General features: G+C 42.8%; 1 pseudogene; it reads left to right on the top strand.

The window, feature by feature from the left end:
- Nucleotides 1–1,460: 1,460 nt before the first annotated feature.
- Nucleotides 1,461–8,599, top strand: LOC126989771 (coatomer subunit beta'-like; annotated as a pseudogene).
- The last annotated feature ends 5,853 nt before the right edge of the window (nt 8,600–14,452 follow it).

Here is a 14,452-nt window from a genome sequence, read left to right as displayed (position 1 = left end):
TTGATTGATTGATTGATAGTTTATTGTTGCAAGTAAAACAACAAAGGAGATTGGTATAGATTGCGGAAATTTTATGTTGTAAGCCTTTGTAGCGGCTCCCAGTATAAGTCCTCCTTGTTGCGTTAATCCTCCTTTTCCTGGTCTATTCCTTTAGTTTCTTCATTATCTTTACTGTTATTTTTATTGTTTGTTATATCTTTATAATGGAAATAGTGGGGGAAAATGTTAAGCGGTAAGCCTTTCTAACGGCTCGCATTAAGAAGTCTTTATTTGTTGCGTTAATCCCTGTTTTCCTGGTTCTCTTGGTCTTTTCTCACTATCTTTATCATTTACCGTTATTATCTTTGCTATCATATTCAGTGTTTGTTGTCTCTTTAACAGCTGTTCCATGTTGCAGCCGTGGCGGTATTGTAGGAATAAGCTCGTAGCCGACAAATAAGTCGCAGAGAGAGGTTCAATTAACTTTCTTGCTTATTCTATATTTCATTCACCGCTGTCGTTTACTTGTCCTATTTCTGCTTCAATACACGGCACAAACATCAGGGCAACAATTTTTAATCAAGAAAAGGCTTTACAACAAACGAACAGAGGGCGTAGTACGGGTTTGTAAGGCTGTGTAATGATTATGACTTGAATTACTCCCCTTTCCTCCTCATTATAGGGTTTGTAAGGCTGTGTAATGACTGTGACTTGAATTTCTCTCCTTTCCTTCTCATTATAGGGTCTGTAAGGCTGTGTAATGATATTGTGACTTGAGTTTCTCCCCTTTCCTCCTCATTATAGGGTTTGTAAGGCTGTGTAATGACTGTGACTTGAATTTCTCCCCTTTCCTCCTCATTATAGGGTTTGTAAGGCTGTGTAATGACTGTGGCTTGAATTTCTCTCCTTTCCTTCTCATTATAGGGTCTGTAAGGCTGTGTAATGACTGTGGCTTGAATTTCTCTCCTTTCCTCCTCATTATAGGGTCTGTAAGGCTGTGTAATGACTGTGGCTTGAATTTCTCTCCTTTCCTCCTCATTATAGGGTCTGTAAGGCTGTGTAATGACTGTGACTTGAATTTCTCTCCTTTCCTCCTCATTATAGGGTCTGTAAGGCTGTGTAATGACTGTGACTTGAATTACTCCCCTTTCCTCCTCATTATAGGGTCTGTAAGGCTGTGTAATGACTGTGACTTGAATTTCTCTCCTTTCCTCCTTATTATAGGCGTATTACGGGTTTGTAAGACTGTGTAATGACTGTGTGTGTGTAATGGACAGCACAGCGCCTTATTTCTGCGGGGAGTTATTTCTCGGTGTAGGTGTACAGTGCGCATGCGTGGCTCTGTTGACACGTCGGCCGGAGGAGTGTCAGCAACAGGGGCGGCAGGGAGGCGGACAACATTTTACCCATTAACTCTTCTGCCACACTTCTCCACCATGGTACGGGCGTGTAAATATCACCTTAGAGTACCCGTGCTCTTCTGCCACACTTCTCCACCATGGTACGGGCGTGTAAATATCACGCAGTGGTATTGGTACATGCAGGATCGTGTGCGCCCGCCAGGAGGTTCATGGTGCTGAATAATGGCTTGTTTAGTGCGCGGCTCACCCCGTCTGTAGCTCACAAGTACCGGTATTTTCCCCTCTGGCTCCTCTGCTGCACCTACCCACCGCGGCACGGTCGTTAAAATATTACCGAACATTGGCATTAAATATGTCACATTGTGTGCGCCCCGCCTCGAGGGTTCGTAATGGTGGTGACGGGTCGTTCACTGCGTGGCTCACAAAAGTGCCACATTAGCATTACGTTCTTCTCCGTCTTCACCTGTTTGTTCTTGCTCCTGATATACCCACTAGAGCCCACCAGTATAAAATGTCACATGTTAGGAGTCAGTTGGAACTAAGGAAGAGGTCCTTTAGTGTCAGGAATACCTTTGTGGAAATTCCTCCCTGAATCCCTAGTCATCCTCCAGTCTCTATCTTTATTTAAATCAGCATTAGCTCAACATCATGGACAAACTTTTAGAACACCACTAGGGGAATACTCACGAAAGTGTAGCCTACTAATTTCGAGATGCTGACTGCTTATTTCTGGACAAAATATGATGCTGTTTTTCATAGTTGGGCGTTATCGCGATAAGTTATCGCGATACTTTATCGCTGATAACAAAATCGGGTTATCGGCCATCCGCTACTTATTTAGATATATATCGGTATCTTCGTTACTTTTGTAACCAAACTAACGATAATTGCTACTTGTCTTAGTATACTATGCCTAAAATTGTTTCTTATATTATTTTTCTCTTTTTTTTTCTTGTTCTTTTTACATGTGGTCTATAGTGCCGGTATGCTATTTCATGGGGCCTGATGGTTGGCCCGAGCCCGTCATGGCATAGGCGATTGTTTATAGTGGCGCCATTATTATTGGCTCATGCTGCCCCCCGGAGCTCATTCTTGATTTCACTTGCGCTGTAGAGCTTTTTTTAGAGGCCGGGTTGATGGTTGGTCTTCAGGACAGCATGTGGGTAGTCTGAGGCCACTCGGCGGTGACTGAATAATCCCACGTGGTTAGCGGCGGATTTGAACCCACATCATGGACAGTGCGGGGCCGGCACACTAACCACTCAGCCACCGCTATCTTGTTTGTTATACTCCTTGTTATTATGCTATTCCTTATGTTATACTATTTCTCATGATTATTTCTCATTCACATAATCATTTCTTGACCCCCACATCCATTGGTTGTCATTTTACCAATTGTTGTTGTTCTGTTTTTTATGTTATAGTATTTTTCATTATTATTTCTCACCCCCCACAGCCGCTGCGATTAGATGTGAAGCGGAAGTTGACGGCTCGGTCCGACCGGGTCAAGTCGGTGGACCTTCACCCCACCGAGCCCTGGATGCTGGCCTCCCTCTACAATGGCAATGTGCATGTCTGGAACACTGAGAGTCAGCAGCTGGTGAAGAGCTTTGAGGTGAGTGCTAGGGCGGGGTGGGCAAGTGTGGTAAGGATATCACCTATGTAAAGCCTGCTGGGTAATGTAGGACATGATGATGGGGGGTATGATGGCTGTGGAAAATGCATATCTTCTTTTTCTCTTTTCTTCTAAGGGATATTCATGATAGCTGTGGAAAAAATGCACGTCTTCTTTTCTTCTTTTCTTTAACATGATTGATCAAGAGCAGTAGGATAAAGTAAGCAGAGGAAAAGACATCTAAATATATTTCCTTGGTGATAGAGAAAGTTAAATGATAATATCATGCAAAAGAAATAGACTCAATACTGATATGCTTCCTTTGTTGCAAATGGGAGGTTTCCTGGATGCATAAACACATTTTCCTTCTACATTATATACTCTACAAGGAGTAAATAAAGTCTGGAGAGAAATTTATTTTGTTAATTGTATAAGGACTTCAGTACAGCAGAATTAAATCCGGTCTTGTCTCACCTTTCTCAAAACACCTCTATCTCCACACTCTGACAGGTATGTGACTTGCCTGTGCGAGCCGCCAGGTTTGTGGCGCGCAAGAACTGGGTGGTGACGGGCTCGGACGACATGCAGGTGAGGGTGTATAACTACAACACCCTGGAGAGAGTTCACCAGTTTGAGGCACACTCGGACTACGTGAGATGCATCGCTGTCCACCCCACCCAGCCCTTCATCCTTACCTGCAGTGGTGGGTGGCTGGCTGCTCATTATCTCTGTTCTCTGGTGTTCAGTTCAGTTGAGTTGAGTTCAGAGGGATTGCCTTCATTACAGTGTCCTCTTGGTCCTCTTATGATTGGTTGGTCTTCAAATGGTGTAGGAATGCATTTCTCTCTCCTTTCGCCAGTTTGTTCCTCTCCCAAGTTCTTTGTTTTCAGTCAAAGATGGAATTTTAATGACAACGGAGTTCTTTCAGGTTTACCAGTGTTTTTATGTTGTAGGAGCTTTGTGGATATACACTTCAAATGTTAGAAAATGTGTAGGACTTTAGAAGAGTGATTTGGGTTGGATGGATGCAAGAATAGTTTATACTAAATTTTTAACACTGGTCTTGAAAAAACACACAAATAAGTAGTAGTTGTATATATTTCACTGTATAAAAAAAAAAAAGTTAAAAGAGAAATTGAGAGGAGTTGAATGTGCAGAAGAGTTTGAAGATGCAGGAATCCTATTTTGGGGAGCATGTGAGAATATGATTTGGACACTTGATGAGAATGAGGGAGAATGAATTTGTGAAGAGTGTATGAGGGAGGGGGTGTCAGGGGAAGACCTCATGTGAAGTGGATCAGTAGGGTGAGCGAGTTGGAATTAGCAGGATTGAGTGTGCTGTGAGGGGGTGCCAGAACAGGGAGTGATGGAGACACTTCTGCCACCCCCTGGAGGGACGTTCCCGTGAGAGAGCAGGGCGTTTGAGGTATAGATAGACAGACAGATGTGAGAATATGATATACTGGATAGATAGTGAGAGCTGTGTGGGAATGTGATATACAGAATAGAGGGAGCTGAGTGAGAATGTGATATACTAGATATACAGATAGTGAAACCTTATTGAGATTGTGATATACTGGATACAAGGGATAGTGGGTACAATATATACTGAGAGCTGTGTTAGTGAGCTCAGACTGTTCCCTGATGCCTGCTGTGTGTTGGCAGACGACATGACGATCAAGCTGTGGAACTGGGACAAGAAGTGGAGCTGCCAGCAGGTGTTCGAGGGCCACTCCCACTACGTGATGCAGATCGTCTGTCAACCTTCCCAAGGACAACAACACCTTACGCCTCGGCCTCTCCCTTGATCCCTAGCATTGTCAAAGGTGAGTGTTTGTTCTCTATTAGCCACCTGTCCTGCTTTCTTTATAGAAATAAATTGGTTTAAGGGCTTTTTCTACTTGTTTATATTTTTGCTTATGAGCTGCTTCATTAACCTGGTAGCCTTCGGCCAGAATGAACCCCAAGACCCCAATAGCTTTACCGTGTAGCAGCAATGAGCCAAATTTGTGCGTGATATAGAACCCCAAAATAGATGATACATAATCTGATCACAAATGCTTTGATATATATTATGAAATGGTTTGTGGGAGGGTGATTTTCTCATTTTCTTGCTTGGAGGACCATTAGCACCTTACCCATTATGGCGATCGTATATATAAGATGCATACCACCACGCCTCTGTCACCGGGGATCATATATATAATCATCATTCTACACTCCCTACGTTTCAAATATACGCCAACTCTTGACTCAGAAAAATGGGTGGAGGCATCTGGCATCTGTACACACTCATTACGTCTCATGCCGCGCACTGCTGAAGCCACAGATCATTTTCCACTTTTGTTGAATACATCTGTCATGTCTCGTGGCCGCATCAAGCAGTTCCACAATGCTCCCGAGGCGGAAGTAGAGAAGCGAGGCGAACCAAGTGACTGACTCTGTTGACTGCTATGGTAGTAACATTGACAGAGGAGGGAGGGGCAGAAATGAGGGAGAGAGAGAGAGAGAGGAGAGAGGAGAGAGCAAGTGGGAGATTGCTTCCATAGCATTTCTCGTCATAGCCCTGAAAATGAGCAATATTTAGAAATATCATAACTTTTTATTATTATTATGAGAGAAGTTTTTATTACACCACCATATATACTACAGAATACTGCATTCTGCAGAGAAAGAAAAAACACCATACCTCTTAAATGTCTAAATCTTCTCCGTGCCACATCCAGAGAAATATATCACTTCTTGACCTTACTCATTAATGATGTCAACAAAAACAAGCTCATTTTTCTGACTTCTTGACTTAAACTTATCCAATTTCAAACAAAACAGCTCATTTTTTCTTGACTATCTTGACTTAAACTTATTGGTGTCAGCTTAAAAAGCAAGTTTCATTTTCTGATTTCTTGACTTAAACTTATCAATTTCAACAAAAACAAAGCTCATTTTTCTGACTTCTTGACTTAGAAAACTTATTGGTGTCAGCAAAAACAAGTTCATTTTCTGACTCTTGACATGTTTCTTGACATAAACTTTATCAGTGTCAACAAGGAGTACAATCTAATTTTTTTCTCATCCATATGCCAACCTTTTCTCCAGGTGTGGCAGCTTGGGTCACCACAACAACCCTTCACTCTCGAGGGTCACCTAAGCGGGGAGATGAGAACTGTGTGGACTACTACCATGGATGGAGACAAGCCATACCTCATCTCGAACGGGCGGCGACAGCCTGGTCAAGATCTGGGACTATCAGAACCAAGACAATAAGCTGAACAGACTGAGGGCCTCCCAGAATGTGTCCTCAGGTGTGTGTATTTACCTAGATTGTGACATACGGGAAAAAAGGAAGCTGTGCTTGCAGCTGTCCCATTCTCCATATCACTCTTATCCAACTTTCCTTAAAATCATGAATGTTTCTTGCACAAACCACCTCCTCCTCCAAAGGTCTGTTCAATAGCTCAATGCTTCTACTGTTTGGGAAGCTAAACTTTTCATCTCTCCCTACACTTGGTAGTCGCCCTCAACTTCTTTCCATGTCCTCTTGTTTCTCTCTCTCATCCAAGAACATCAGTACTTTTCAAAATTAGACTTTAGAATAAATTTTGCCAATTGATTGAAAAAACTTTACCTGTTAACTTATTTTCTGCCACATCACAAACACACACAAAAGTAGAAAAGTCCCTGATAAAGAGGAACCTAATATAGTCCTGCACTGGAAACCATCTATTAGTATAAAGCACACTCTTCTAATCAGATATCTTTTCATCCCAGTGGCTATTTCCACCCGACCTTCCATTATTCTCTACTGGCTCGAGGACTGCACCGTGCTACTAGTGTGCGCCAACACCCGCCTGGAGAACACCCTCAACTATAGGCTGGACCGAGTGTGGTGCATCCTCCGCTCTCAAGGGATCGAACAAGCGTGTGCATTGGCATTATGATGAAGGAACGCCAGTGTGATGGTCAGAGTAAGACTTAGGAGAAGGGAGAAAGGTGAGGTGTGGTCATTTAGGGAAGACACAGAGAGAGAGAGAGAGAGAGAGAGAGAATATTTTATAGAGGAAGAGCGAAAGTGCAGAAATTAAATAGTACAGTCATCCCTCAAATAGTACGGTTTCCAATAGTTCCGTTTCAGTTTTATACGGATTGTAATAGAAGATCTTTTAGGATTTTTAAATTTTCTGCTTGTCGTGAAATTTAAAAATCCTAAAAAATCTGAAAAAATCCATGCAAAACCAAAACCGAACTATTGGAAACCGTACTATTTAAGGGACGACTTTATATGTTCCCTCCAGAAATGTCTACTCTAAATAAAGGTTTCTGATATCTTGTTGTGACACCATTCATTTTAGTTTATAGTCACTAGGATGTCTTGAAATCTTATCACCAACCACTTCTTTTAGTTTGTTGCTCTATGTTTGTGTCTTGACCAGCATCATTCTCTTGTGGCCCCTCAGGTTGGGCGTGAGGCAGGCCAATGTCCATGGATGTGAGTGCGCAAGATTGTGTGGTAAGAAGCATTCAGAGATCCAGCAGGCTAACCTCAAGGCCATGGGAGGCATGAGGCTCTGGGGCCAGGACGGACGTCTGCCCTGGCCGTGGGGACCTGGTGACTGTGACATCTCTGCCCTCAGATGCCGCCATAACAACCCCCAATGGAAGAATGCAGGCCTGCTAAAGGGAAGGCACTTTTTGTTATTGAGAGCCTTGTCCCAGTTATTGTATGTACAAAATATTGTAGGGTATGGAAGGACTATAAGTGTTAAGGAAGCCATGAGTTTGGTATAGAGAGACCTTGTCCCAGTTATTCATTTAAATGTATTGTATGTAATGAAAAAGTACTGCCTTTGTGTGCTGAGGAAGACTTTTATGTTTGGCATTTCAGAGATCCTTGTTTTTTCAATCTTACTTCATTTTGTTTATTGGCCTTACAAGCTTCACCAAGCATCAGTGGGATTCTATGTCTTATAAACTCTCCTAAAAGAAAGAAACTCCAATTATGAGTATCTTTTAACATTTTTTATGATACAGGGTTAGTTTTCTCCCTAATGGATACCTTTATTATATAAGACTTGCCCTGTTCAGCCCTGTTCTTGCATTGAAGGTTTGTGGTGGTGTGTTCTTGGCTGACAGAAGTGCATCATCTACACAGCCATGACCTCATAAACAAGGCGCTTTGGTCCATACATGGAGTTTGTTAATGGGCGCTGGATTCCTCTGAGTATGCCATCCAGGAGTCTAACTTCAGTGTAATAAGCTATTCAAAATTTCAAGGAGAGAAGGCATTTCAAACCAGATTTTTGGATGTGAAGGTAAATAATGAGTTTTGTGCATCTAACGATGGTAATTGTTTTAATCTAACAAGACTTGTCACCCAGCATGACTTATTTGTTTGTCTAAATAAGTGTAGCTGCTGCTAAGTGCAGAGCATCAAGCTTACTCTACACTCCTTACAGCCGTTTGCAGGGATCTATGGTGCCTGGTACCTGCTTGGCTGCAGTCCAGCACCACCGGCCTTGCCTTCTATGACTGGGAGAGCCCAGGAGCTGGTGCGCGCATTGAGATCCAGCCCCGCCAGGTGTTCTGGTCTGAAACCCCGGCGACCATGTGCATTGCCACCGACAACAACTATTTCATTCTCAAGTAAAGTGTGGTCCAGATTGGATGTATTAGCTTTGCATAAACTCACTTGCACTGTCCTTACTATAAATATTTCAGTTTAGTAATTTGATCTTTTTTATGACACTTCTATTGCCCCCAACAGGTACAGTCCCGAAGCTGTTTACTTAGCATGAAGAGAGAAGAAGGAAGGAGTGACAGAGGGATGGGATTGAGGATGCTTTCGACCTTGTGGGTAGAGGTAAGTGGGGGAGAGATGTGCTGCTGTTTCTCTTTGTGATTTGTTTGTATTTAAAGAAAAGAGGAAGTAAACTAGTGGTGAAGTAAACAATCGTGTATTACCATTCCTTCTGCAGAACTTGTTTTATTTTTTTGTAATTTATTAAGATGGAATATGATGTCTTTTTTGTTTCCAGGTTCAAGAGTGAGTGAAGACTGTAGCGTGGGTTTGAATTGACTGCTTCATCTACACAAACTCTATCCAACAGACTCAATTAATGCGTTAATTGGTGAGATTGTAACCATACTGTAACACTTGGACAGGTACTGGCAGTCATGGAACGGAGAACTATAGTTGTAATGTGATATTTTTGTTTAAGTTTGTGCTCTGATTTCATAGAGGTTTTATGATGCACACACACTTGCATGTACTTCATCATTTTTGAGAGTACTCTGTATGCAAAAAACATAGATAACAGTCAATGGGGCTTATTAGTTACAGTGTGTGTTATTTGTGATTCAGTTACCATTTCCTCCTGCAGGCGCTATTGCCTCCTTCCATCCCCTAAGGGCTCGGCTTTACCCTCGGTGTAAAAGGGCTCAGCATTGGTGTCCATCTGAACCTTGTCATCCGTGTGAGTACCAGACTGACCGTGATCATCGAGACTACCACAACGAACAGGTGCCTGTATCCAGCAAGCGCCACACAGGACAAGGGTGGCGCACTTCCTGGAGAAACAAGGGTTCAAGAAGCAGGCCCTTGCTGTGTCCACTGACCCAAACACAGTGAGATCATTCATTCAGTTTTTGCTGTGATTGTTCTTCTTTTCATGTTTAAATTCTGTGACATTTTAATGGAACAGGCAGATTAATGCTCTCTCTATCACTTAGAATGCAACTCTGTGAAGGTCATATCAAGGTAGGATAGAGAACTGCGATGATCACAGTTTTTCAGTGGACTATGGACTCAAAGTCAATTAGAGTGAGAACACTCAGATATCTGTCTCATGTTGATATTTCCACAAGGAATTTGAACGACAAGGAATGTAAAAATATTAGGTAGACAAATTGGTATTGTCTTGTGGCTAAGAAAATGAACATGACCATCATTGTTCGGGTTTAGTTCTACATATGAATAAGGTCAGATTTTATTTCTATAAATAGTACAATCATCCTACATTCCTCTGTCCCAGATTTGACCTGTCCTCAACCTTGGAGCTAAGGTGTGCTACATCAAGCTGTGAGGCAGGGCCTCTGAACTGAAGTGGAGGCTGGTGGCAGACCTGGCGCCCAGCAGAGGGGAGACCTGCAGATGGCCCAGACTGCCTGCTCAGACACCGCAGTGCAGGCTCCTCCTGCAAGCCTGCCAAGGTAAATCTTGCCCACACCTTGATAGCACTGAGGGGTATATTCTGCTAACATTTCAGCACCTGGTAGCACACATTTGACAAGGCTTTGGAAGGTTTGGGGATTTCCATGGTGAGTGATTTCACATAAGCCCTGGTGGTATAGTTTGACAAAGCTTCTGTTTCATGAATGTGAAAAAACACTTTTGAGAACCTGTTAATCTCATTGATGGCTTTTAGAAATAGTTGATGTTAGAGGTGGGGCGTCCGAGGGAGTATTGACCAAAGTGTTCAGATGTTTTTACAGCCGATGATTTTGTTGTATGCATCATAAGTCCTTGATTGATATTATTGTTGAAATTTGTGTCAGTAATACAATTTTCCTTTTGCTTTGCCATTTCAGAGAAGTTATTTTTCAAATGTATTGATTATACTACTTTTCTTAATTTCAGGCAATGCATCCTTCATTGGAGAGGAGTAGGAAGGCAGAGGCCAAAGGCAGGCTCGCGTGGCTTTCTGTCTGCTTCTACTCACTGGTAACCTGGTGTCTCAGGAGCTGCTCATCAAGACCAACAGGGTTCGAGGCCTTCTTTGCCAGGTAAAGGCCTCGGCTGAGGTCTGGGGCATGGGTGTTTCATTGCACATGCTTTGCTGCTGTGTGATTCATAGTGCATCTATATTTTGTGTTGAGTTGACGGATCAGCATCACGACAACATTAATTTTATGTGAAGGTATGATGTTAGTGCACTCTGTTCCGCCCAGCAAATACTCTATTTAATCCTCCACCTGGTTCTCTGTCTGCAGCTTCTACACAGTTTTCTGGAGTTGCCATTCTGTTACTTTTGTCCATCTGTTATCAGTTGTCTGTGTGATATATACCCAAATTACTAATGTGAATGTAATCCTTATTTGTGTACTTAGTAACTTCATATATGCTGTGTGTTAATTAAAAGAAAGAGTGATTTATCTGAGACCTTGAGAAGTTGATTGGAATTTTTTGCTTCTAGAGAACTTACATACTTAGCGAAATCTCGTGTGGTAGGGTTATGGAAGGAGGGTGTCAGGAGAAAGATTGCACAGACTCTTGCTGATCCGGCCCAACAACCTCTTCCCAGGCATCAGGGCGCCCTCAAGACCCAGCAGTACTTAGGAGGAAGCAACCTATTCCAGCTACCTCCACCTCCTCTGTGCAGTGAAGAACTGGCATGTAACTGATGGAGGAGATGGCTACTGCCGTGACCATTGCTTTGTTCCTGTGATGGGAGCCATAATGTTGGAGATGCAGATAGACATATGGCATCTTGTTCTATTTTCTTTTGTCATAGTATCATCTAATGGGTTTTTTCTGTTCTGTTTTGTTTTTGCTTATGGGCACACTCCCTTGATGTTAACGAAACAAAAGGTAGATAGATGTATAAAATGGCTCTTCAATCTTTGCAGGAAGCAACCATGGTGATGCACAGGAGATCGTGCAGCTGAAGTAGTAGGGAACCTTTGTCTACCAGCACACGCCCTGAGGGAGGATAGGAGTTTGTTGATGCTTACAGCAGCTGGAACCTGAGGTGATGGGCAAGGCAATACTGTCCTATGGCAGTGATTTGTGACATGATTCTGATGGTGCAGTGCTCTGTGATGAAGGCTTAGTTCTTGCAGTAGTGGTATGTTGGGTAGTTTAGGGACCCAGGTTTTGGATGTAATGTATATAGTCAGCCCCTGGATAGTGGATGCAGCTTAGAGTGGAAGGAGAAAGGGCAGGCTGAGTTATGCTCAATGAGCTGAGAGAATACGTGTTCCTGAGGGTGTATGCTGGAGTGTCAGAGTGAATCAGGCATGGATGACTGACGTATCTGAATTATTGTGTCAGTGTGTTGTAGGAAACAGAAACTTATAGTAAATATTAACAATCATTAATTTGCAGTCTCAAATCTTGAAGAAGTCATTGTTCTCTGTAACCATGGTGAACCCGTCTCCGCTCCGCTCCCTTCTCAGCGCCTCTCTCTGCTGGCCTTCAGGAGACCTAATGATGCCCACCCTTGCCTCTGCGCCTGGCTGGTGGTGAAAGTACCAGTTCAGAATGTTTCTTTTTCTATTGGAGTCAAAGAGGTATGTTTGAGAATAGATTCAGATGTTATTATGAAGAAGACTTCAGCAGTCCATACTGTTCAAGTAATCATTGACTTGTGTTGCAAGTGGACAATACTGCAATGGAATTGGGGCCATTGCACCATCTGAAGTAGGACTTTGGGCTACTAACACTATACAAATAAGTTCCTTTTACTTGTTTTAAAGCATTAGCTGTGTTGGTACATTCAACTATCCTTACTGTTATCCCCAATGACACTGTGATTGGTGGCACTGGAATGAAGAGGAATGAAAGTTAGAAGGCAATCCTGCAGAAAAACACCTGGCTGAACCCTTACCTTGCTGTCCTTAGAGCAGACTAGCTAGACTGTTGTGCCTTCATGACCAGAATGATTAGTTGCACTCCTTTTTCAAGTCAAAATATATCATAAATTGCAGATGTTTATATATTCTCTTACTTATTACAGTTCTTTTAGATGTTATATTTTCCTTATCTCTGATATATAGCTAGATTAATGAGGTACATAACAATCTTTTTATATTTGAAATTAATTTTAACATAAAATTAACCTTACCCAATGCTAATTCTGGATGCAAAGTTTACTGTGCAATGACTGTACCTTAGTAAAGTAGCCAGGTATTGGAAGGGTGATGCAGTCTTGTGGAATTGTTATAACTATAAGCTAGTGAAAGGCTGGACTGCACTAATCTGACCCTGTAAGAAGGTAAAGGTGTAGGAATGTGGCACTCTGAAGGTCTGTGGTAGGGAATCAGAATGTGTCATGTGCTGCAGAGCAGCTTGAGGTGTTATAACTATTTTTTTACAACAAATGAGACAGCTCAAGGGTAAAGTAAGCAATAATAAAAAAGCCCCTACTCGCTGCTCACAAAAATAATCAAAGAGGTGGCCGAAGAGAGGTCAATTTCAGGAGAGGTTTTCAAGTCGTAGGCAGGAGGACATACATAAGAAGTAGGATTGTTCCAGAGTTTACCCGCGTGAGAGATGAAGAGTGATTATGCTGGTTAACTCTTGCATAAGGGGTTTGGTCAGTATAGGGATGACCATGAGTAGAAAGTCAGGTGCACCAGGGGCCGCAGGATGGGGAAGGCAAGCAGTTAGCAAGTTCAGAAGAGCAGTCAGCCTGAAAATATCGATAGAAGATAGAAAGGGAGGCAACATTGCGGCGGAAATTAAGAGGTCGAAGACTATCAGTATGAGGAGGAGGCTGATGAGACGAAGAGCCTTAGACTCCTCTGTCCAAGAGAGCTGTGTGGTAGAGCCCCAACACACATGAGATGCATACTCCATACAGGTCGGACAATGCCACTGTATATGGATAGCATGTGTGCGGGGAGAATAACTGGCGGAGACGATACAGAACATAACTTTGAAGAAGTTGATTTAGTGAGAGACGAGATGTAAAATTTTCAGTTAAGATTTTGAGTTGAGGATAGACCGAGGATGTTTAGTGTTGAAGATGGTGACAGCTGAGTGTTGTCGAATAATCGGGGGTAAGGGTGTTTGGAAGATTGCGTCGAGTTGATAAGTGGATAAATTGTGTTTTTGATGCATTATAGAGGCGGTGGCTGAACGGATAGCGAGACGGTCCCGCGTTTAGGAAGACACGAATTCAATCCCCGCCTGATGCCACCAAGCTAGGATTTTTCAGCGGCCGCCGTCTGGCTTAAAACTACCATATGCTGTCCAGAAGACCACCTATCAACCCGGACTCCAGATTCTAGGATTAAAGATGAGCTCGGGAGTGCAGCATGAGCCAATGCAAGATGGCGCCACTATAAACACTCGCCTGTGCCAGAATGGGCTGGGCCGACCATCAGGACCCACTGGGAAGAAGCCTTGGACCGACCATCAGGATCCGGCAGGAAGAAGCCTACCGGCGCAATAGGCCGCGACGTAAAAAAAAAAAAAAGTGCACAAGGTTCCTTTTAAAGATCTCGGAAATGTTAGTAAGGTCTGAGGTTAAGCGTTCTGCAGCCTCCAGCTTGGAGTCATGTAATTCCTGTTAAGAGAGTTCTCTATTGAAAGAAATTGAATAATGCAGAGTGGAGTCATCAGCGTATGAGTGGATAGGACAGTTTGTTATGGAAAGATCATTGAAGAATAACAGGAGGAGAGTGGGTGATAGGACAGAGCCCTGTGGAACACCAATGTTAATAAGTTCCTGAGAACAGTGACCGTCTACCACCGCAGAGATAGAACGGCCGGAAAGTA

Source organism: Eriocheir sinensis, unplaced genomic scaffold, assembly GCF_024679095.1.
Source record: "Eriocheir sinensis breed Jianghai 21 unplaced genomic scaffold, ASM2467909v1 Scaffold1294, whole genome shotgun sequence".
Classification (NCBI taxonomy): Eukaryota; Metazoa; Arthropoda; class Malacostraca; order Decapoda; family Varunidae; genus Eriocheir; species Eriocheir sinensis.
Note: the sequence above shows the minus strand (reverse complement) of the source record. Positions and strands in the feature narration are given on the sequence as shown.